Source organism: Mesoplodon bidens (assembly GCF_964165515.1).
Source record: "Mesoplodon bidens genome assembly, chromosome: 2".
NCBI lineage: Eukaryota > Metazoa > Chordata > Mammalia > Artiodactyla > Ziphiidae > Mesoplodon > Mesoplodon bidens.
Window position 1 is genome coordinate 130,723,773 of NC_138177.1, and position 25,539 is coordinate 130,749,311.

General features: G+C 39.1%; 1 protein-coding gene across 3 annotated transcripts in view; it reads left to right on the plus strand.

Moving 5' to 3' along the window:
- Positions 1–25,539, plus strand: part of JAK1 (Janus kinase 1) — a 139,560-nt gene that overhangs the window by 14,052 nt on the left and 99,969 nt on the right. Inside the window, exon 2 of one of the 3 annotated variants that reach the window (XM_081225217.1) lies at positions 8,747–8,835. The exons of 1 other annotated variant lie outside the window; for it this stretch is intronic. The gene's annotated coding sequence lies outside the window, so the exon portion shown is untranslated. The remainder of the gene's footprint in view (positions 1–8,746; positions 8,836–25,539) is intronic. One more of the 3 variants, XM_081225216.1, reaches the window with a different exon arrangement.

The following is a 25,539-nucleotide window of genomic DNA, read 5'->3' on the forward strand; positions in this document are numbered from 1 at the left end:
CCACCTGTGTTGTATTTGGTATTGTTAGGTGCTAAGTAATAAAGAGGATCTGAAAGGAATTTTTATTTTTTTTTGACAGGGATGAGGGGGTGGGAGGTGAGACGGGTAATTGGGTTAATTTAGCTGTCCTAAAGATAGTTTAGTATTTTCCTGTGAAATATCTTTGACATTTTAAAATCGAACTTGATTTACTGTTATTTTATATTTCCTGGTTATTATGTAACATGTCCCACGATTACCTGTTTGGATCTGAGTATACTAGATGTGTTATGAAAAGCACTCTGGACTTAGAACCAGGAGGAGCCGGTCTTAGGCTTTCCTCTGACACTAGCTCTGTTATTTTGGGCTCATAATTGATCCTCAGTTTTTCTCAACTGTAAAGTGGATTTAATAGAACCTGTCACCAAGGTGGTTTTGTGAAGGTTAAATGAGGTAGAACACTGCTTCAGACAGTGCCTGAGATTCAGTAGCATTTAATAAATGTTAGTTACCCACCCCCATCCCAAATATTGAGCATTGCCAGAAAGTCTGTAAACGTAATGTTATGTAACATTTATATGTTTATAAGTGGGGACATTATAGATACATATTATTCAAGTTATGAACTTCTGATGCAGGAGGCCCACTTACACAAATAGCTGGGTTCCCACTACTACAAAAGCATCAGTATAAGATAGTGGTTCCGACTCCCAAATCTGGAACCAGCATCTGTGGGTTTGAATCCTGCTTTATTTTACAAGCTGAGTTTATTTTACTAGCAAGTTATTCAACCTCAGTTTTCTCAACTACAAAATGAGGATAATACCACCTACCTTATACGGTTGTAAGGATTAAATGAGCAAGTGTGTATATTTGTATACCAACATCCTATAAGGGTTTGCCACTGTTATTATTATCCTCCCATCTTCTCATTGTATAGACAGCCAGTAAGTCATCTGGAAAGTCCCTGAGATTCCATCTCATATCTTCTCTGATCAGGAGAATCCTCCGTACATCATATACCTGTCTTTTCCCTCTGTTTTCAGTCTCTTCCTGGTTACTGCATTTTAGTTCATGCTACCCTTTTCTCACTTTCATCAATCCCCTTTTTTGTACATTTCTTGCCTAGACACTTAAAAAAATCTGTTTTTGTTTTATGTGAAACCCCACATATTTTCTAATAGTGACTGATAATCCCAGCTATGTGTTCAGGATACTTTTATTCCAAGGAAGATGAAAGTTGTATAATCTCAAGCAAATGAAAAAAATGTATGTAAAGTATTGTTTATGGAATGCTTATTCTGTGCCAGTCATTCAGATTAATAAACTGAGACTTAGAATGGTTGAATAATATGTTTAAAGGCACCCAGCTTTTAACTGGCGGAACTTGGATTTGAGTTAGGCCAGGCCTACCTGGCCCTTGGTCTCAAAATCCCTGAGCTTAGTTGCCATAAAACTACAGGCACCTCTTCGCCACTCCATCTGCACCCCTTATTAACGTACACTTGGCTTTCCCTCGAACTTCAGCTTTCAGATGACAAGATCATTCATGGTTCTCTTTGGCTGCAGTAATATTTTCTGCTCATTTGCTAGGGCAGCTGTATAGTGTTTCAGATACTTTGTGTTAAATTGGCCTTTTGTGTGTTGGCTTGGAAACCTAACCACATTTATAGTAATGTGTATTGGGGGAAAATGTGCTCCAAATTTCAAACAACCAACTGGGAATGAATTTTTAAAAAGGCCCAACTGTTTATAAACTCAAGACTACCAGTGTAGTTGTTGGTGTATATTACCTTTGTTGATATACTTTCAAGGCTTATGTGTCATACTTGAACCAGACGCATTCTGGAATGGTATACACATTATTGCACCAATTTGCTTAGTTATCTGTCCTCATCTGTGGCTGACCTTTGTATCACCAACCACTACCATTGTGTTTGCCACATAGTAGGGATCCAGTGAGGAGACCTATTTAGTCCTCTTTTAAAAATCAATGGTTTTTTATACTTTTCTGTAGCTAGATATATTTCAGTAAGAAAAAAATCAGTGGAACGTCAGGCAACATTGAAAGAGGAATATTGCCATGCAGCTACCAATCAGATGAAAATACTGCTTATGCTAGGCCGAATTAAGACATTTACAGGTATTTGGGAGCCAGACACTTCTGAGAATATTGCTTTGATTATTGGGAGGCAAGGAAAGCAGTCAAGCGAGTTCCTTCTTGGCTTGGAGTCTTGTTTACTTTTCTTAGGTTAGAACTGATAGCTCTAATGGTTTTAAGAGAACATGGAGACAGGTCTGCTATGAAATGCCAGCATATTTAGTTCTAAGTTTATAGACATTTTCTAGTAAGTGCTGTTTAAGGGTTTGTAGCTACATAATGACCATAACATCTTATAATAATTTTAAGAGTTTGAAGAAAGCAAAGCCTCCCAGGGACACTTCCTTCCCCAATTTTACAACAGAGAAAACTAAGAGTCAGAGCACTTAGTGACTCACCCAAGACCTCTGTGGGCCACCACTTTAGCATCATGCTCAATTTGTGATTGAGTCATAAATGATACAGAAGGTAGTCAGATGTAGAACTTAGGTAACTAAATATGTACCCATTTGTTCAAATAGTTCTGAGACGTCCAAGATGTATTTGTGGGTAGGAGATTTGGAAATTATCTGAGAGAAATTAGGATTATGTAGGGTCCAGTCATTACCTTGGATATTATGAAGGGCAATATCTCTTGGGAGAAGAGTTGGCAAACTGTTGTTTTTGGCCCTTGCCACACTGGAATTTGCAGAGGTTAGGGACCAAGTCCCTCTTATTTATCCTTCTAGTCCTAGTCAGCCTTGTGCCTGCTAGTGAGCAGCTGGTCAGTAATAGAGTATTATTGATCACATGAATGCCAGCCATAGACACTAACTGTGGGTTTGTCTTGTGGAAGGCCTATTTGATTGTTTGGCTGGCATTTCTTTTTTTGTGTTGTTCCTTTTGTCAAGAGAAAAACCACTTGACACAGCACCCCTAATCTAATTAGACCTTAATGGAGGTAACAGTTATATTAAGAACAGCAAAAACAAAGTGTTGAGGGGTCATTACAGACAAAAAGGTGCTTTCGTGTATAACTTTCATTTGAGACTTCAGGCAACTGAGATTCAGAGAGGTGAAGGTAGCCCCAAACCCTGTACTCACCCACTGTGCCCCGTGGCTGCACTGCTCTTGACTGGTTTTGGGGAACAGCACAGCCTGTAATGCCTCCCCTCTGACCGTCTGCTCAAGTCCAGCTGCTCACGGGTGCCTCTGCTGCCACCTGGTTTCACAGAGCCTCCCGGACCTCTGGTCACACTCAAGGCCCTGCCCACATACCACATGCCACCTGTCTTTGTCTTGTTCTTGCAGTGGGGCCTGCTCTCAGCACATTCTCACCGTGGGAATGAAGCCTGGGAAGTACTTCAGTCAAGGTATTTATGGCTGAAACAGGGTGCCTCAAAGCAGACAATCTGGTAACCCTGACTTGGGCCTCTGAGGAGAGAAAAGTTTTTATTTCTTCTTTTCCTTTTACCTTAATCGTTAAAAAGCTTCAGGCTGTGAATTAAAACTAATTGTAACTTTTTAATTTTATACAAGAAAGACACATATTTTATGGGATCTCCATTGATCTGTATTATGTTTCCTTTCTAGAGACATTAGGCCCTTGCATTTTTAGTTGCTTCTCTAAAGAGTTATTTTTGAATTAATTTTAGATAATTTATCCAAGCGTTGTTCAAAAAGTAGTTTCATATAGAATACTGTTAACCATTCTTGCATTTACTTTCAGAGAACTCAGGATGTAAGCCTAATATTGGCCCTTACGAGGCAGTCATTAGAAATTTGCTATGGCTAATACTGAATTCTTTAAAAATTTATTTATTTAACATTTTAAAGAAATAACATATTTGCGTTTTATGAAAATCAGAAATAAATAATTCTAAGATGTCACTCAGATAAACATTTTTGTTAATATTTTAGTGTTTATTGTTTCAGACTTTGTTTCATGCATATTTGAAACTATAAGTTAAAAAATTTTCAAGGAGATCATAGAACATAGTGCTGTAATCTGGTTTGTTCACCAAGTGACTTCTCATAATTTTACCCCTATGAGGTAATAACTTTTGATTAGGGTGACAGCTTTTTATGGTACATGGTGTGGAATGAAAGCTTGTTTACCGAACCCTTTAATCTGTTGCATATATATTATTTGTTTTTCCTACTATAAATAATCCTGTTACAGACATCTTTGTGCCTCCATTTTTTTTTTTTTTTTGAATTTTCTGATTATTTCCATTAGGAGACTGTAAATGGTATTGTTGTCTGAAAGTTATTCACATTTTAAGATTTTGGGTATTATTTATGCCATGATTTAAAAAGCACAGACTGTATTTTAACAGAAATATCATAAATCTGCCCAGTTGGTTTTCTAAGACAGTAAGTTCTGTAGGTTCCTTGACAAATAAATGGTCCTGGGGACTGCGGAATGCCTGAGCAGTGCTTCTAACAGATCTTCCCCTGAGCACTGTAAACATTCTGGGCTGCCAGATTCTAAGATTTGCTCTGGAGGTGTGAGATGGAAGCCACCTTAAAGAGCTGGAAGATAATCCTGGGGAAGAGACAGGCTTTGTCATTTTTGTGTTTACCAGGTGTGCTGCATTGAACCTTTAAAACCCTTTCAAGTAAAATAGAGTCTTCCCCCCACCCCCCTTATGATTAAAATGCTGGCTGCTAATCTTTCATGATAAAGAGAGAGCAGTTTCCGAAGATGGATCATTTCCTGATTAGTGGTTGTAAAGATTTCACCTGGATGGTATTCCCAGTGTTGTGAAGTTATTTTATTGGTCAGGTCTGCTTCAGTGAAATCAACATGGCTAGCTTATCTTTGCAAAGACTTGTGACAACAAGTTCATAACTACACTCCCTGGGGAGCGCAGTTTACTTTTAAGATTCTGCTTCAGGCATCTCTCTGCAGTCTTATGCTGTGAGTCTTTAAGATTCCAGATATGAAACTGGTTTGACATTAATTCCTAGCATGACAGCTTTTTAGATCTCCTCTTTGTCTAAGTCAGAAGAAGTCTGAAGAGCTAGCAGCATTCCTTCTCCCTTTATTTGTTCCTTTCTTCATGTCTCCTGGTTCACAAGAGAGTCATTATAATAACTAGGCAGTCATAAACATTATTGATTAGATTTGTGTTTAATAAAATTAGACCTTGTCAATTATTAGTGAAAACCAAACCAAGGGAACCTATAGTTATGGAGCATTGAGCTGAACAACTTGGAAAGGGCAAAGTTCTTCAAATAAGGCACAGATAAAAGATCTTATCTGTGTATTCTTCTGTTCTTTGACTTAAGTATTAGAATGTTCCTCCAAAGCCTCAGTTTTCAGGGTAATGCTTAGGTGTTCTCTTTTATTTTATACCTCAGATAATTTAGAAACACTTGTATTTCTAAATTTATTTCTATTTTATGCATTGTATATCTCTCCCTCTATATAATCTAGTATAGATTTAGATAGATAATTTTTTTTTTTTTTTTTTTTTTTTTTGCGGTACATGGGCCTCTCACTGTTGTGGCCTCTCCCGTTGCGGTGCACAGGCTCCGGACGTGCAGGCTCAGCGGCCATGGCTCACGGGCCCAGCCGCTCGGCGGCATGTGGGATCTTCCCGGACCGGGGCACAAACCCGTGTCCCCTCCATCGGCAGGCGGACTCTCAACCACTGCACCACCAGGGAAGCCCTAGATTGATAATTTTTTTAAATTATTATTGTTTCTTCAGAAATGTAAAAGTATTCTGGCCTAACACGATTATGTATTTACCAACTGGAAAGATTGTGTTAAATTTGGAATTGTACTTACTAAATTATGGAACTGTGTACTGCTGTTCTAGTACGTGACACTGCAGATAAAATTTCAAAGGAACTATGGAGAGAAAATTCTTGTAAAGGGTCGTATTGCTCAGTGAAATTGCTTTTCTTTTGGATGTCCCTATTCTCTTTTGGTGTTTGAGGTGTGGCGGGAGGAGGTTTGCACAGGAAAGGTGTTGGGATTTATTGGCCCAGATAACTGGAGCCTCTAAAGGGCGGGGGAAGAGAATCCATCCGTGAGCTCCAGCGATGTCGAGGCATGATCTCTTTAGGAGTCCTACTTGGTTCTGCTTTTCTTTCGTTGGTCTCATTTCTTGCCACAGTGAGGTTTTCTCCAAATGGCTCAAAAGAGAACAACTGGCCGCCCCAAGGTGGTGTTCTTCTGGCTTCCATTTGTCAAATCTCTCCAAAGGACTTTTGCTTGGGTCACCCCTTGGTCACGTAGGTGGACAGTGATTAGTTAGACCTGGGTCATCAGTAGGGGTCAGGGCAGGACACTCTGATCTGTAGTCCTAGCAGGACCACATGGGATGAGAGGTTTCTACACAGATAGAGACAGCAAATGTCTAACAACGTCTTGAATTGGCAGTTAAAATTTTTTTCTAATTGTGGTAAAATACACAACATAAAATTTACTATCTGGACCATTTTTAAGTTACAGTTCAGTAGTGTTAAGTACATTCACATTGTTGTGCAACCTATCTCCAGAACGCTTTTCATCTTGCAAAACTGAAACTCTCTACCCATTAAACAACACCCCTCCACCCCACCCTCCCCTGCCCCCAGCCCTTCGCAACCACCATTCTACTTTCTGTCTCTATGAATTTGACTACTCTATGTAGCTCATTTAAGTGGAATCATACAGTATTTATCCTTTTGTGATTGACTTATTTCACTTGGTGTAATGTTCTCAAGGTTCATCCACATTGTAGTATATGTCAGAATTTCCTTCCTTTTTAAAACTGAATAATATTCTATTCAGTGTACGTACCACATTTTGTTTATCCGTTCATCGACGGACACTTGGGTTGCTTCCACCTTTTGGCTATTGTGAATAATGCTGCTATGAACATAGACGTACAAATATCTCTTCGAGATGCTGGTTTCAATTGTTTTGTGAACTGGCAGTTTTTTACATAACTCCTCTAAGTCAAACAGGTGAACTAAGTTCACCTTTTTCCATAAAAGCTGCCCTTTATCTTAACCTCCCTCTCATATCACCTTCACTGGTTACCTAAGCCATATTGTGGGGCTAATTTTGACTCATCGCTCCTGGACTGTTAGTCACCAAGTTTGATAGATTTTTAACTCTTGAATATCCTTTTAGTCCAGTAGCTTCCCTGAGTATGGTTTGTTCTCAAGGTGCTCTGTGAGTAAAGAATTTCATGGTCAGATAAGTTTGGGAATCGCTGATGTTGCTTAGTTTATCCTTTTCTTGGAGAACTAAAATAAGGAACTATTGAATATTACTCAGTCAACTGTTTTCCAGATATATGACCATGGAGCTACCTTTTCACTTAACACATGTGAAGTTGAGAAAGAAATACTGTTCTCAAATTTGAGAAAGAAATATTGTTCTCACTGCTCTTTGCCTTTTCACACCCACTCCTTACTGCCTTTCTGTAGGTTTCATCTCTGGCTTAGATTGTAGCCCAGCCTCTGAAATCAGGGGGTTTAAATCTTTTTTGTCTTATTGATCCACTTGACAGTCAGTTGAAGCCTCCTTTTCTTGGAATAAAACAACTTACACAATTAAATACATAAGATTACAAATCATTCACTGATTTGTTAGAGAAGAGCCGTCTTCTTGTTCATTCTCAGTTGCTGCAGCCTGGAAATATTGTACGGTGGGGAGTAGTATGGGCAGTGGAGTTTGGACAGTCTGTGTGGACAGGTTATTTAACTTTCTGTGTCTCGGTTTACTCGTCTGTAAAACGAATATAATAATAGTACCTACTTCATAGGGTTTTATGAGAATTAGGTGAGTCCTTATATTCAAAGCACTTAGAACAGTGACTGGTATATATATAAGTGCCCAATAAATGTTAGTTGCTATTTCTGTCTTCCCTCTCTCCCTCCGTGGTAGTATCATTTTTTATCACCTTACTGCAAAAGATGATTTACGATTCCTGTGAAGTTCATTATTCAGTGATTTTGCATGCATTTCATAGTTAATCCTCAACGAAGGAAAAAAATGCATCTGATAATGCCCCCAGTAATTAACTTTTTTGGAGCTCATTAATTTGGAAAATATAGATCATCATTTTATTAGTGTAGAACAGGGGTCCCCAGTCCCCAGGCCACGGACCGATATTGGTCCGTGGCCTGTTAGGAACCGGGCCGCGCAGCAGGAGGTGAGCAGCGAGCAAGCGAAGCTTCATCTGCTGCTTCCCATGGCTCGCATTACCGCCTGAACCATCCCCCCCCCCCCCCGCCAAGTCCGTAGAAAAATTGTCTTCCACAAAACCGGTCCCTGGTGCCAAAAAGGTTGGGGACTGCTGGTGTAGAGTGTTTGCTTTACTTAACAAACATTTATTCTCAAAACTTAGTAAACAGTTTTAGAGGAAACACTGCAGAAGGAAGTGTGGTTATGAGTGAGTGACTGACTTAGAGGATTTTTATTTTTACTGAGACTTAAATATTTTTTCTTTGAGAGTTTCAGCAGGTAAGAGCATGAGTTTCAGTCATAGCCCTGTGACTTTGGACACGTGACCTAATGGCTTGCCATTTACTATGTACCACCATTTACTTATTTGCAGAAATGAGGCTGGTTATACTTAACTAGGGTTAATTTGAATATTAATGAGATAACATGCAAGAAACTTTCCTGTGGTAGGTGATCTGTAAATGATTTCACCTCTTCTCTCTCTTTCCAACGGAGGCAGAAGAGAAATCCTGTGTAATCTGTTGCTCAGCTCTGGTGCTCCTCACTCTGTGGTGGCAAATTTGCCTCTTACCAAGGCTTTATTGGTAAGCATTTTAAACTTTTCATTATTATTATTGTTACTGGTGTTGTCCTTGTTGATATTTTGTTTAACATGGATACTATATTCACATGCTTCAGAAAGTAAACCAGTATAACTTAGTACAAATTGAAAAGGCTTGCTCCTGTTTTTGTCACTGTCAGCTTCCTTCTCTGCCCCCTTAAGTAACCTCTTTTATGCATTTCTTGTGTCCAGATACAATTAAACACAAGTATATATTCTTCTCTATACAAAATGTAGCATACTCTGTATACTATTCTGCACTTTGCTTTTTTCATTTTACAGTATATCCTCCTCTCTTTCTGTATTAGGACCTGGAATATTTCCTTATTCATGTGTGCGTCTGTACATGTATGTATGTACATATTTATTAGAGCTCCGGTGTGTTCTGTACCATGGTCTACTTAACCAGTCTCCATATTCATGGATATATTATTTGTTTCCATGCTATTATTACTGCAAACAGTGCTTCTTTGTATAATCTCATATGTACAAGGTTGGATAAATTCCCAAGGTTGTTGGGTTAAAAGATAAGTGCATTTATAACTTTTCAAAAATAATTTTTATCAAGATTGTAAATTGCTCTCCACTGGGTTCATACCATTTTGCATACATTGGCATGTATTTTTTTGCACTGCAGACAGCTCTCACGCCACCCTCCATACCATTTTTTGAGCTGCTGTCTTGGCAATGTGGAGGGAGTTGTACAAGTGGAGGAGATCCCATCTCATATTTCCTAAGTTGTAGTGGGCTGTTCAAGTCTAGTGTTTTCCAACCTGAGTAGTAGGACACAGAGTTATACTGTGGTGTGAGACTAGGCATTCTGCCCATCCTGATCTACTCTTATTCCTGTCTTGGGATCTGAGGATGGAATGGCTGGTTGTATTGTGTGCCTGATTTACCAAGTAGGTCTGGGGGACAGTCACTTGTTCTGTACATAAAATATTATTGGCTGCTGTCTCCTTTCTTGGAAGTTACTTTTAAGAAGTTATATTCACTGTTTTTTGCAAAAGTTATTCTTATTTATTGAAGATTTAGAATCCAGAGAAAAGAATAAAAGCCATTTGGAATCCCATAACCGTAGTCAGTATTTTGATGAATATCCTCTCCATCTTATGCACACATGCCCAACATAAATTGTGTTTATACACTGCATGATGTTTTATAACCTTTCCTTTGTTTATTAGTGAATCATGAATATTGTTCCGTCTTCCAATAATTATACATATATATACACATGTATATATATATACATAATTACATATATATATATATATATGTTATTATTTTTTTCAGTGTGGAATTCTGTTAGATGGCTTCACCGTGATTCTGTGTTCCTGGATGAATATTTAAGATTGTTTTGTTAGTCATTTTAAACAACTTTGTGAGGAAGATCCTTGTAGCTAAATCTTGTATCTCATCGTTATTTGCTTAGAATAAGTTGCTAGAAGTAGAAAGAACTTCTGGGTCAAAGGACATTTACAGATTGCTCTGCAGAACTCACATGCTTGCTGTTTATATTTCTAAATGAGAGTACTTGCTTTGTCACATTTAATCAATTTGTGGATATTATAATTTAAAAAAATTTGCCAGTCTATTTGTAAAAAACTGGTAAATCTCTATTTTACTTCATAGATATTTGGTTATTAGTATATTTAAACTTTGTTTTTCATGTTGAGAACTCATGTTTTCTTTGTGGGTTGCCTTGTCAAGCCCTTTGTCCATTTTATTATTGGTGTGTTTGTGTTTTTCTTTTTTCTTTTTTTAAAGCTGTATGTTAAGAATATTAACTTTTTGTGATACATGGTACAAATATTTTTCTTCAGGTTGTTTGCTTATATATTTAGGGTCTTTTGATACAGAAGTTTTATATTTTCATGTACTCAAACCTATCAAACATTTCTTTTTTTAAAAAAATTTATTTATTTAATTTATTTATTTTAGGCTGTGTTGTTTCTTCACTGCTGCATGCGGGCTTTCTCCAGCTGTGGCGAGTGGGGGCTACTCTTCATTGTGGTGCGCGGGCCTCTCATTGCGGTGGCCTCTCCTGTGGCGGAGCATGGGCTCTAGGCACATGGGCTTCAGTAGTTGTGGCTTGTGGGCTCAGTAGTTGTGGCTCACGGGCTCCAGAGCGCAGGCTCAGTCGTTGTGGCACACGGGCTCAGTTGCTCCATGGCATGTGGGATCCTCCAGGACCAGGCGTCGAACCCGTGTCCCCTGCATTGGCAGGCAGATTCTTAACCACTGTGCTACCAGGGAAACCCCAAGGTTTTTACTTTTGATGTCATGTTGGAGAGACCTTTTGATGTCCCTAATTATATAAACATTTATCTCTATTTAGACTTACTTTTAGGTATATTTGATATTTTTAAATGACGGAACACATTTTAGTATGTGGTGTAAGATGAATGCTAGCTTTCTTAATATTTTTTTAACTGGCTATCCAGTTGTCTCACCACAAAAAAAATTATCATTCTTCCCACTGACTTGAAATCTATGTCTTTAAAAATTGTTCTGTTTTCTTAAGCATGCTTGAAAATTTATACTAAAACTCTATTTAAAGGACATTAGAGCTCTGGACTGTTTTCAGGCCATTGGTGCCAGGGTGATATTAAGGAGGTAGCTTAACCCTCTCTTTGACTCGATTTCTTCTGTGAAGTCAGAACTGACCTTCAACCAGAGTTGTTAATGAGGATCTGATGAGATAATGGATATAAATCATGAAGTTCTGTATAGAGAATAAGTGTTTATAATACTACTAATTAGGATGGGGCCAGATATTCCTGAGGCTCTAGAGCCACACTTAAACTAGTAACACAACATAATAAAAGGTTACATTTTGTGTTTGGGGCGTATTAGAAAAACCAACAAAAGAGCTTCTCTGGCATTTGAGTAATTTCCCTAATGGGAGCAAATAGAACCCTATCACTGAAATAAAAAAAATTTTTTTTGTATCTTGATAGGAATTAAATACAGTAGTTAATTTCCTTAATGATTAAACATAGAAAGCAAATGTAATGCTACGCTTTTCACATTATGGTATTCATTTGGTCTTTTTCTTTCTTTTTTAAAAAATTAAGACAGTTACTTTACTTTGAACACGAAAGTGGTATATAAGCAACTGTATAGGCTCCATGATACATTCTTCTCCCATTTGCTCCAACCCCAAGATAAAATTTTGGGAGAAAAAATGTATTATATTTGGTTAAGTATGTTATCTACTATTACTCGTTCTAAGGCAGGCATGGCATTGACTGATATCTGGCTTAAGGTCTAAGAATCATATTCACATAGAGCATGCTGAGTGGTTGCATTTTGGGAAGTGAAACTTTCATTTGGGTTACAGTTGAATGTGTGTGCAAATGAAGAGTTACTGAACCACTATTCTTGATTAATTAAAGAAGATGAATGTGATTTGTCTACATTTTCACAGTTCCATGTAAACATCAGTTTTGTTCCTTTTACTGAAAAACATTCTTATGAAATAATCTTGCAAAGGAAAGATAATCTAGCTTTGAGTCTACAATAAAAATGCAAAAAGTAAACAATAGTCAATACTTAATTTTCTGCTCAGCTATGCTTAGGACCTTTACAAGTAGTGTATTGGTCTCTAGAGAGCACCACAGTGCTGCCTGTGCCAAAAATTTCATGTACTCTCCTTGAGCATCAAGGTGGTCCATGCTGGTTCTCTAGCAGACACAGTGTGAAGCAGTGATAAGTTCCTGCAGGAGGTGTTAACATGTCTTCTTTCCCCATGAAAGTCTGGGTCCACTGTCCTCTTTATCTCTTATACCCAAATAATCTGCTTCCCTCTAAGATATATCAAATTTTATTATTCAGATGTTCTTCATAAAACATCTTAATCTTTTCTTCTAGTTTGGTAGTTTATTTGCATATAGTTATTCTGTTCATCCAGGAGTAATTTCTCTCTTTTTGGATTTTGTCTAATTCTGGATCATTCTCATATTTGTTAGCAACCTGTTTCCAGTAAAAGACACCACGCTGATATAGTGGCTCTAGGCTGATTGGACTTCAGTTGATTGAGTTTCCACTGGTCCATGTACCATATGTTCTCCATCTTCCCTGCTTCACCTGGAGATTTGCCCAGAAATCATGGGGGATGGGGGTGTGTGTGGAGGGGGGCACTGATGAGACACAGCTCTTCATTTGGTCTTTAGATTCAGACATTGCCAATAAACTTATAGAGTCAGGTACATGGATTCATATTGGGGATTTGATAGTCACTGACTTTGAGACCAAAGGTAAGTTATTTCATGCCTCCGAGCTTTGGTTTCTTCATCTGTAAAATGAAGTGCATTTGTAGGAGTTTGAATGTAATATCACAGCTCTGAGGCCTCTTTCCAGAACCAATTTCTTGGAAAGGAGGCCAGTTTTTTTACATTCCAACCAAGGGAAATTTGAAATAACTGTTTACTTAATTTTTTTTTGTCTCTAAAATACAAGCCAAATGATCTTCATTTTTACCTTTCATGTCTGATTATTAAGAGAGTAATGAGAAGATAAGCCTCAGTGAAGCAGATAAACCTCAGGTAAGTCAAATGAAAGAATTTCCAGTAATGTCATTGTGTTCTGTATTTAAAAATGTTTCAAAGATTACATCAGAAATAAATGAAAAAGAAATGAAGGAAAAGTAGCAAAGATCAATAAAGCTAAAAGCTGGTTCTTTGAGAAGATAAACAAAATTGATAAACCATTAGCCAGACTCATCAAGAAAAAAAGGGAGAAGACGCAAATCAATAGAATTAGAAATGAAAAAGGAGAAGTAACAACTGACACTGCAGAAATACAAAGGATCGTGAGAGATTACTATAAGCAACTATATGCCAATAAAATGGACAACCTGGAAGAAATGGACAAATTCTTAGAAAAGCGCAACCTTCCAAGGCTGAACCAGGAAGAAATAGAAAACATAAACAGACCAATCACAAGCACTGAAATTGAGACAGTAATTAAAAATCTTCCAACAAACAAAAGCCCAGGACCCGATGGCTTCACAGGCGAATTCTGTCAAACATTTAGAGAAGAGCTAACACCTATCCTTCTCAAACTCTTCCAAAATATAGCAGAGGGAGGAACACGCCCAAACTCATTCTACAAGGCCACCATCACCCTGATACCGTAACCAGACAAAGATGTCACAAAGAAAGAAAACTTCAGGCCAATATCACTGATGAACATAGATGCAAAAATCCTCAACAAAATACTAGCAAAGAGAATCCAACAGCACATTAAAAGGATCATACACCATGATCAAGTGGGGTTTATTCCAGGAATGCCAGCATCCTTCAGTATACACAAATCAATCAATGTGATACACCATGTTAACAAATTGAATAAAAACCATATGATCAACTCAGTGGATGCAGAAAAAGCTTTCAACAAAATTCAACACCCATTTATGGTAAAAACCCTCCAGAAACTAGGCATAGAGGGAACTTTTCTCAGTGTAATAAAGGCCATATATGACAAACCCACAGCCAACATCGTCCTCAATGGTGAAAAACTGAAACCATTTCCACTAAGATCAGGAACAAGACAAGGTTGCCCACTCTCACCACTATTATTAAACACTGTTTTGGAAGTTTTAGCCACAGCAATCAGAGAAGAAAAAGAAATAATAAAAGGAATCCAAATCAGAAAAGAAAAAGAAAGCTGTCACTGTTTACAGAAGATATGATACTATACATAGAGAATCCTAAAGATGCTACCAGAAAACTACTAGAGCTAATCAATGAATATGGTAGAGTAGCAGGATACAGAATTAATGCACAGAAATCTCTTGCATTCCTATACACTAATGATGAAAAATCTGAAAGAGAAATTAAGGAAACACTCGCATTTACCATTGCAACAAAAAGAATAAAATACCTAGGAATAAAACTACCTAAGGAGACAAAAGACCTGTATGCAGAAAATTATAAGACACTGATGAAAGAAATTAGAGATGATACAAACGGATGGAGAGATATACCGTGTTTTTGGATTGGAAGAATCAACATTGTGAAAATGACTATAATACCCAAAGCAATCTACAGATTCAGTGCAGTCCCTATCAAACTACCAATGGCATTTTTCACAGAACTAGAACAAAAAATTTCACAATTTGTATGGAAACACAAAAGACCCCGAATAGCCAAAGCAATCTTGAGAAAGAAGTATGGAGCTGGAGGAATCAGGCTCCCTGTAGTATAGTCTGACTTCAGACTATACTACAAAGCTACAGTAATCAAGACAGTATGGTACTAACACAGAAACAGAAATATAGATCAATGGAACAGGATAGAAAGCCCAGAGGTGAACCCATGCACATATGGTCACCTTATTTTTGATAAAGGAGGCAAGAATATATAATGGAGAAAAGACAGCCTCTTCAGTAAGTGGTGCTGGGAAAACTGGACAGCTACATGTAAAAGAATGAAATTAGAACACTCCCTAACAGCATACACAAAAATAAACTAAAAATGGATTAAAGACCTAAATGTAAGGCCAGACACTATAAAACTCTTAGAGGAAAACATAGGCAGAACACTCTATGACGTAAATCATAGCAAGATCCTTTTTGACCCACCTTCTAGAGAAAGGGAAATAAAAACAAAAATAAACAAATGGGACCTAATGAAACGTAAAAGCTTTTGCACAGCAAAGGAAACCATAAACAAAACGAAAAGACAACCCTCAGAATGGGAGAAAATATTTACAAATGAAGCAACTGACAAAGGATTAAACTCCAAAATTTACAAGCAGCTTATGTAGCTCAATCTCAAAAAAACAAACAACCCAATCCAAAAATGGGCAGAAGACCTAAATAGACATTTCTGCAAAGAAGATATACGGATTGCCAACAAACACATGAAAAGATGCTCAGTGTCACTAATCATTAGAGAAATGCAGCTCAAAACTACAGTGAGGTATTACCTCACACCAGAGTGGCCATCATCAAAAGATCTCCAAATGATAAATGCTGGAGAGGGTGTGGAGAAAAGGGAACCCTCTTGCACTGTTGGTGGGAATGTAAATTGATACAGCCACTATGGAGAACAGTATGGAGGTTCCTTAAAAAACTAAAAATAGAGCTGTCATATGACCCAGCAATCCCACTACTGAGCATATACCCTGAGAAAACCGTAATTCAAAAAGAGTCATGTGGGCTTCCCTGGTGGCACAGTGGTTGAGAGTCCGCCTGCCGATGCAGGGGACATGGGTTTGTGCCCCGGTCCGGGAAGATCCCACATGCCGTGGAGCGGCTGGGCTCGTGAGCCATGGCTGCTGGGCCTGCGCGTCCCGAGCCTGTGCTCCACAACGAGAGAGGCCACAACAGTGAGAGGCCTGCGTACCGCAAAAAAACAAAAAAGAGTCATGTACCACAATGTTCACTGCAGTTCTGTTTACATTAGCCAGGACATGGAAGCAACCTAAGTGTCCATCGACAGATGACTGGATAAAGAAGATGTGGCACATATATACAATGGAATATTTATTACTCAGCCATAAAAAAAAACGAAATTGAGTTTTTTGTAGTGAGGTGGATGGACCTAGAGTCTGTCATACAGAGTGAAGTAAGTCATAAGTCAGAAAGAGAAAAACAAATACCGTATGCTAACACATATATATGGAATCTAAAAAAAAAAAAAAGGTTCTGAAGAACCTAGGGGCAGGACGGGGATAAAGACACAGACCTACTAGAAAATGGACTTGAGGACATGGGGAGGGGGAAGGGTAAGCTGGGACAAAGTGAAAGAGCGGCATGGACATGTATACACTACCAAATGCAAAATTGATAGCTAGTGGGAAGCAGCCACATAGCACAGGGAGATCAGCTCCGTGCTTTGTGACCACCTGGAGGGGTGGGATAGGGAGGGTGGGAGGGAGGGAGACCCAAGAGGGAGGAGATATGGCATATATGTATATGTATAGCTGATTCACTTTGTTATAAAGCAGAAACTAACACACCATTGTAAAGCAATTATACTCCAATAAAGATGTTAAGAAATAAAAAATGTTTCCATAGAGTTAAGGAATGATTTTTTTTTCAAATATGGATACAAGTTACAATAAATCCTTGACTCTTTTGAACTCTTAAGGATGAATCATTTTGGGATAACCAAGTTTTCCAGATGAGTGAGAATTTATTATAATCACCATATTTAAAAAACTTTAATACTTTGATGAGAAAGTTTGAAAATGTATTTGCTGTATTCCTTTGCACTGAGTTAACTGAATACAATTTATTTTTCTTTATTAATCAGGTTCAGTTATGAACATAACTTATGCTAAGTACTGTGCTCGTAGCATGTTTTCAAGTACAAAGCCCTGGGTTTAAATTTATTTTTTATCAATTATTGACTCTGTTGCCTTGGAACAGTAAATCCCTCTTAACCTCACTTTTCTAATTTTTTAAGAAATTGAGATTGAAAAGCTTGATATAAGATAGATCTTCCCTAAAGTATTATTGTGATAGGGATGTCTTCCAGGGTCTATTGAATTATGTATATATACAACACACACAGTGTATTTGTTTCATACTAACTAGCTTTGGACTAGAATTCTTGCTGTGTTTTCTATAGTTTTTCTGTCACTTTCCCTATTTTCACTTCTTGAAGCCATCAGGGTGCCTCTAGGGCCTCTTCTCATAGAATTTCCAGATTTCTTGGCATCTAGTCATTCTTATTTTATACACAACTAAGTGAAAAGGCCTGGCAATATGTAATGTTCATGAATATTTGTGTGAAATTTCTGCAGCATTTCTTTTTGTTGAACTCATATTTTATGTGTGTTCCAAAACAATGCAGCTTAGCACCATTAAAGCATAAAGCCACCCAGTAGTGAGACACATAGTCTAAGTTGTTTTTCTTTTATTTCCTGACCCCCTTTTATTGACTTGTGTGGCATGCATACACTAGTGGTATAACACATCTGAGTTTCACAGTACAAATTGAAACCATGTGATTTTCTGTGAGGTGTTTTTGTTTTGTTATTTTTTTTTTGAATTTTTGAATTTTATTTTATTTACTTTTTTATACAGCAGGTTCTTGTTAGTTATCCATTTTATACATATTAGTGTATATAAGTCAATCTCAATCTCCCAATTCATCACACCACCACCTTGTTTTAAGCCTTGTTTGGGGATTATATCCTTGACCTTGACCTTATAGATTACACATCTACTATGTGCCCAACCATGTGAGTTGGATGGAACTATTCCCAGTTAAAGATGAGGAAACCAAGATTTGGAGGAATTAAGTAACTTTAAAATTTTAAATATGAGTAACTCTTGTCTGACTGCAAAGCTCATGCTTTTACCCGTAAACCATGCTATATGTTAGCTCTGAACTAGTGACTCCAAACTTCTGCAAACTGTGAAGCTCTTGTGAACTTGGGGTAAAATTGGGGTGGGCTAGATGTTTGTATTTATTCCCTTTTCCTGTGTAATGAGCAATAAGCTACCATTTGCTGTGCCCACCTTCATGGTCACTCTTAGAGGTGTGTGTGGTGCTCATATATGTATACGTTCATGCAGAGAGCTATTGCTCACAGAATCATCTGGCATCCTCGTGCCTCTAGAAAAGAGGGTCCATGGCAGCCAGAGCAGTGAGCCATGGAACAAGGATATCTTTAGGGCAAAATATGTTATCACCTTTCAGATAGTGATCTAAACACATGTGAGCCAACAGAGTCCCTATGAAAAGAATGCTGACTGGATCTTCAGCTTAGTTCAATTAATTTAATTATTAAATAAATATTCAGTTCATTATAACATTAAGTAAGAATGCCAGGGGAGGGCAAGTGCCCATGATTCTGTTCTGGAGTGCTAGGAAGGATGTCCTGAGATAGTATAGTCCTGCCATCTACTTCTGCCCCATCAATCACATCCTTGTGTAGACATAAAATAGTATGAAGAGAGACTCTATGAGGAAGTGTTAGTTTTTCAGTTTCTCTTGCAGTGAACTCTTAATTTTAGCTGAGAAACAGGCAAGTACGTGGTCTGGGTTGAGAAAGAATTTACTTACTGATTTCATTTAGAGCTAATACTGTTTTGGGCTTTATAAATGGTTCTGGTGTTGAGGGAAGTAGAGCAGTAAAATCAGGCTGGAACATGGCCATTAAGCCCAAACTAATCAGAACATCTGTGCGCCTTCATATAAGGCTGATTGATGATCTTGGTCCAAGCTTCACTTAGTTCATGTAATAACATGGAATCAAGGGTTCAGACGTGTACAAGTGCTTCTGGATAATTTTTTCTAACTAGGCTTAGTGTATAGGCCAGAGAGATTGTGCTCCTATCCCATTATTAGTGACTGGGCCAATAGTTGAAAAGAGCCTTTCTGTTATTAATGGAAAAACAGGCATAAAATCACACAGTGCATCTGAAATTTTTTTTTTTTTTTTTTTTTTTTTTTTTGTGGTACGTGGGCCTCTCACTGCTGTGGCCTCTCCCGTTGCGGAGCACAGGCTCTGGACGCTCAGGCTCAGCGGCCATAGCTCACGGGCCCAGCCACTCCACGGTATGTGGGATCTTCCCAGACCGGGGCACGAACCCGTGTCCTCTGCATCGGCAGGCGGACTCTCAACCACTGCGCCACCAGGGAAGCCCTGAAATTTTTGATTAAAGTTGTTCTTTACTAAAGGGCCATTTCTATGTCTTTGTATAATTGAACTTAATTTTTTAAAAATTTTGAAATAATTATAGATTGGCAGGAAGTTGCAAATTTAGTACAGAGCCTGTGTTGTTTAGTTGAACTTTAACATAAGTGATGTGCTTTTCTCTTTAATTTTTAAAGATTTTAGACTTACGGAGAAACTTTCTGAGATGAAAGACACTCAGTGTTGGGTCTCTGAAACTTGTGAACTAGTTTTCTGAATAACTTCAGGCACAATGAGAATAATGGCTGAAATCCAGATGGCTGTGGTCACAGCTGTGTCTGTGTCAGAAACATGAAGTGGTTCCCTGGAAGCCAGAAGCACCATTAGCAGGAGAAAAATGCTGTGGAGTTCTCTGGTCACTCCAACTTGAACCTCTTGAGCCTTTAAGCTTCCTGTAAGTGCTTGGGGTTTTGCAAATAGTACTAGTAGTTCTGGAGCTGCAATTGTCTAAGTAACAGGTGATGGCTGGAAGCCAGCTTGGCAGCCAGTCAGCTCCCCAAATAGCCGAGGTTGCTCAACCTTCACGAGGTCCTGCGGACCAAACTGGGTGGGGAGGATCAGCCGCACACAGGTATTTGATTACCCCCCTCCCCCCAGTTTTTTTTAAAAACAGTCATTTGAAGGATTTTCTATAACAGGCCTGAGCTGCTTCAGGCACTCAGGATGAGTTAAAAATGCATGGCTTTATGTTCTTATTCATACCTATTTGATTTAACCGTATGAAATTGCCATTCTTGTAGGTTTAAAAAAAAAAAAGTCCAATGTTGGAGGTTTTATACAGGTAAACCTAATGTTTTGTGCTGTCACGCTGAAAATTCTTACGGTTGTGGAATAACATGTTTCCAGGGAACACATTGTCTCGACCTCCTTATTTATAGAGGAAATACAGCATTTACTGTTTGTAAGATTAACTAACTTAATCTTCTTAACAATCATGAGGTAGGTCCTAGTATTTTCCCTGCTTTTAAGATCACCGCTAGTGAGTAGTGGAGCTGGGTTCGTACCCAGGCGGTCTAGTCATGAAGCTGTACTGCTTCTCAGCACTTCTATTTGACTCCACCTCCCCATACATACTTGTGAAAGTCCTGGGTGTCTGGGCAGCTGATGGGCAAGTACATAGGTGCCTCTTTTTGACTTCATGGGAAAAAAGAACTTAATTTTCCCCTAAAAATGAATTAAGTCTTCTACAGTACAAGAGTTTTTGAGACTTAACAAGGATACTTTTGCAGTCTTTAGGCCTCTGGAGTTGAGGGTAAGGGTGGAGACTTGTTGGCCCTAATAATGAAAGTATAGATGATTATCGTCTTGGGAGAGGAGGGCTAATGTTTGTTTCGTAGAGTCCATTCCAGGCTTGAAATCCTGTAGTTCTCTAATAAACCCCTGCCTCTCCTCTGTGTTGCTTAATGTCTTTGATCTTAGACATGGAAGGAAAAGAAGTGACTCAGCTGCGAGGGAGTTTAATTTAGGAATTGCTCATTGGCGTCTTGTTTGCCGTATCTGGTATTGATATTGGTGGAGCAAGGCTTGGGGCTAGGAGATTAGGCCCCATGGGAGCTGTGTGAAGTGGGGAGGGGAAGGGTGTGTCCTTGGACCATCTTCTTCTGGGGCGGCTGTCCTAGGTGTTGAGACACACACCTATTCTATTAGATCTGTTCTGGGATGGTCCTACTGGATCCTATCTAGTCACACTCCAGCCTTCCCTGATTTATTTGTATACCAGTTATGGTTCTGACGTCTATTGAATAAAATTGTAAAGGCTCACACAGTGGTTTTCCGGGGACTTTACCTTTTTTTCTCCCTTAGCATTAGAGATGAGACATTGTGGTTGTAGGCTGTTCTGTCATCAACGTCTCAGGTATTCTGTCATAGCGGGAAAGGCTGGACAAACAGCAAGTGACTGCCAGGGACCCAGATGACTTCCCATTCAGACTGAGTAGGAGGGAGACACCTGTTGTTGGAGACTTGATTTAAAATGGACTATGATCGGTCTTCCTTGTTTCATCCTCTGATGAACAGAGGAAGGAAAAGGTTAGAAATATATTTTGTAAGTACTTTTAAGGTATTTTTCAACACCTTCCAAGTTTGGTGTTTTAGATTGGTCACAGTGGCTATGAGATTGAAAACTAGTTTAATTTGTTTGGTGGTGTCCTCCCCCAACATGTCAGCTGCATGTGCATTCTCATTCCCATTTCTAGAGGGCAATCAAGGGAGAAGAAGCTCCCTCAATCCTGTTTTGGAATAAGGGAGAGGTGTGTATCCCCATGGCTAGGATCTGATTGGTCTTCAAGGTGGTTTTCATAAGTTGATCATGACTCTTCCTGCAAACTGCTATGGCCCTGGAGTCTCTGGATGGTCCTGCTTGTGTCAGTCATTCATCTACTGAGTGCCTACTGTGTTCTAAGCACTGACTGTGAGAAATAAGAATGAATAAACACAGCCTCAGCCCCTAGTTATAGTGTGGTGGGTGATATTTACACGCAAAAAGCAAGCTAAGGTTGTAATTAACATGTTTAACGGAATACTATGGGGGCACAGAGAAGAGAGCGACTCTGGAGGACTTCACAGGAGGAGGAGGCATTTGAACTGGACTTTTAGAGAATGAACCAGAATTCTTCAGTTCTGATGGGAACTGCTCTCAGAAAAATCTCAGGAGGACAGAGCGTTAGGAACAGTCAGGGTTGAGGGGGCACTTTGGGGATCCAAGACCCAAGGTCCGTACCCCTCTTGTTTTGTAACTGGAATGCCAAGCTATCCCTTTACTGTTTTTTCTTTATTCTATGAATTCATCTTCATGAGTCACTGCAACTTCTGTTTGCAATGACGCCAGGTACCGCCAATGAGAAAACCTAGTTCTTTACTGCCTGGTTCCCCTGCTTGTGGCTGCCCCCACCCTTTGCTCTCCCCTTCTCAAAACAGCATCATATGTTGTGCCTTTGTGCCATTTATTGAGCAAGGACCAGACTGCAGGGCATTTGAGCGATGCCTCTTCAGACCCCACTGAAACCCTTCCTCACTGATCTCAATTGGTGACCAGGAACAGAGGCTGCTTTTGGTCCTTTCCCATTTCTCCATAGGTTTTCTGGCTTCCTAAGATACTCTGTCCTTCCTGGGTTTTGGTCAGTGTTTTTCTTTCCTCTTGTTTAGGATTCCTAATAGTGTCTGGGTCACTTTCTTCCAGTTCCCCAGTTTCAACGGTGGACCTGAGTTAGGCCCTTCGCTTTGTCTTGTTAGTGTGTTTGTATTACTGGAGAGTATCCATATTTATATAGTAATTGTACAGTCTGTATTGCCCCAAAATCCTAGAGAACGGATTTGAATGATTCAAAGTTAGTCACTTCAGTATGAAACAGTGAGTCTAAAGGCAAACCGAGGATTCTTTGAAAGCAAAAACTTTAACTTGGAGCAGCATGTTTGGTGAAGCAAATAGTTTGGTTTTGTGGTACCAGAAATACACTGTTCTCTTTTTATACTCTCCATCCTACTGGGTTGTCAGAGACATGAGGATACTTTGAAGTGAATTCTGGCACCATAATTTTATGGAGAGTCACTGTGATAGAGCAGCACGAGAAGGAAGGGTGTCTGTCCAGTGTGTCCTTTGAATTTTTATTGAAGAGTGAGCATCAATCAGCATGTTGCCTTAGTGGATCATGAGGGGAGGGTGCAGGTGGGAGGTGGGTGATGACCCGGGTCATCGTGAAAGCACATGTGAGGCCTTCTGGGATCCTGCTTTTAGGAGGTGTTGTGCAAGTCCCTCAGAAGTTTCTTTACTTCCCCTGGAAACGTGCAAGAGAGGGATACATCGCTGCAAGAGAGGGATACATCGCTCTTCTAGAAAGATTACTCAGGGGCTGAAAAATGTTGTACTTGCCAGTAGTTTTGCTGAGCTGGAGATTGGCCAGATTTGATGTCTGGATGATGGCCATTGTTATTTAAAACAGCTTCTTGAGTCCAAGAATCTAGGAATTTAGACGTTCAAAGCACAGGGTGGGAGCCCTGTGTTCTCTTCCCAGACAAGGGAAGTGTTTTTACTGGCTGCGGAACTCTCAGTAAAATTGAACTTCCTTGCTCCTGGGTTTACTCATCTGTAAAATGGGGATAATAATGTTACCCACCTTACAGGTAAAAGGTTTGGCATGGTTCCTGTATATATAGCTAACACTGATGAAGTGTTTGCTTATATTTATTTATTTTCCTCATTAATATTCTTTCTTATCTGAGATTTCTCTGAGGTTCTGTACTCATTTAGAAAACAACTTTCTATGGCTTTAGGCTCCATTGGCAGTGGCTTAAGAATTCTTACTGGGAGGAAGAAACTTTAGTTAGTGTAGTTTTTTTTCTTAATTTCCTTCCCTTGCCCTTGGAGAGTGGTGCAGGGGAGAGGGCAGTGCAGAGTCAGAAATCAGTGGGGAACAGAGATGTGTAGGCAGAGGCACCAGCCAGAGCTACTTACTGCCTGGCACATTGTTGGGCCCTTGGGATTATTCGACGACACAATCAATGATTATTCCATTTTGCCAGTTTAAAAAATGCCATAGTGTTAGTATTAGGAGAAGTTGAACAAAGGCACATGAGAACTCTTTGTACTGTCCTTGCAGGTCTTCTGTTAATCTAAAATTATTTCAGAATAAGTTTTTAGAAATCAGGGGAAATAGAGAGTTGTTCAATGGTTATAGAATTTCAGTCTTGCAAGATGAAAACAGTAATGTACACTTAGTTAACAGAACTGTAATGTACACTTAGTAATTGTTAAGAGGGTAAATTTATGTGCTTTTATTACAATAAAAAGAAAAAGAAAAAAGGCACAAAAAAAGTTAAGAAAAGCACCAGCAGCAAAACTGGCACGTAGCACCATGCCTGGCACACAATAGATACTTACTACATGCTTGTTGGATGCACAAGTGATAGTATTGATAGTCTCTTGTTTGGATATCCCTGTTTTTTTAACCATTATCCTTTTTTTTTTTTTTTTTGTACATTAAGGTTTCTTTCAATTTTCTGCTTTTATAAACAACATCTTGATTTAGCCTTATAGCTAAATTTCTGTGTGCATACATTATGTTTTCTTAGGATATATTTCTGGGAGTCACATGGTTCCTGTTTTTTAGGTCTTTTATTCCATTACCAGATTGCCTTCAGATAGTTTGTAACTCTCTGCCATTCCCTACAGCAGTGCAGAGAACAGATTTTTGATAGGCAGAAATGGGAGATTGAGGTGCCAGGGGAGTAGCTCCTACACAGAAGAGGTGCCCTTTTCACAGTAATGTTAAAGTTTGAGGGCCCCCTCTGAATGATGGCCTGAACTCCCAGAGCGTCATTCCCCAGGGCACTAGCAGTCAGTCTTGGGCCAAATAGCTAGTGCCCCACTGCCATGGTTAGGGTGGGCTGGATCGCTTTTACCCTGTGGTTGGGAACGGGGACTCAGATGACTGGCAGCCAAGGTAGACAGCTGACAGCTGCCCCAGGTGTACAGAACCTTACTGTTGACAGATAGGGGAACAGAAAGGGAGTACTTTTGCTTAGGCCCTCCTTCCCCTGGGAGCTGCAGTCTTCGGGTGTGGGGGAGAGTGGGGTGGGCAGGTAATACAGACCTAATTAGAAATTGCCTTCCTCCATGAATATTAGAGCTTGACAAAGACTTTAAGGGTATCTGGTACAGTAGATTTTGACTCCTTGGAAGTCAAGGAACCCATTTCAAATCCAATCCCACATGGAACCTCAATGTACTAAAGAGATTAGTTTTATGAATTCAGACTTGTAATATAACATAAGTATCATTGACTTACGATAAAGACAAGAGAACAGTGAAGGTGATTTCATGAGCACTGAGTTTTGAGTTGGGTTCAGAGTGGCAGTCTCCATCATCTGCCAGTTTTACTACCCTGTTTACTTCTGAATTTAGTTTTGGTTGCAGTATGTAAAAATCTGATTTGTGTGGATAAGTAATTGCAGGTAGTTTACTACTAACTTATAGTTTCTGGATACTCTTCAATTAATTAAATTGACCCAGAAGCCTGAAAGAAGAATAGAG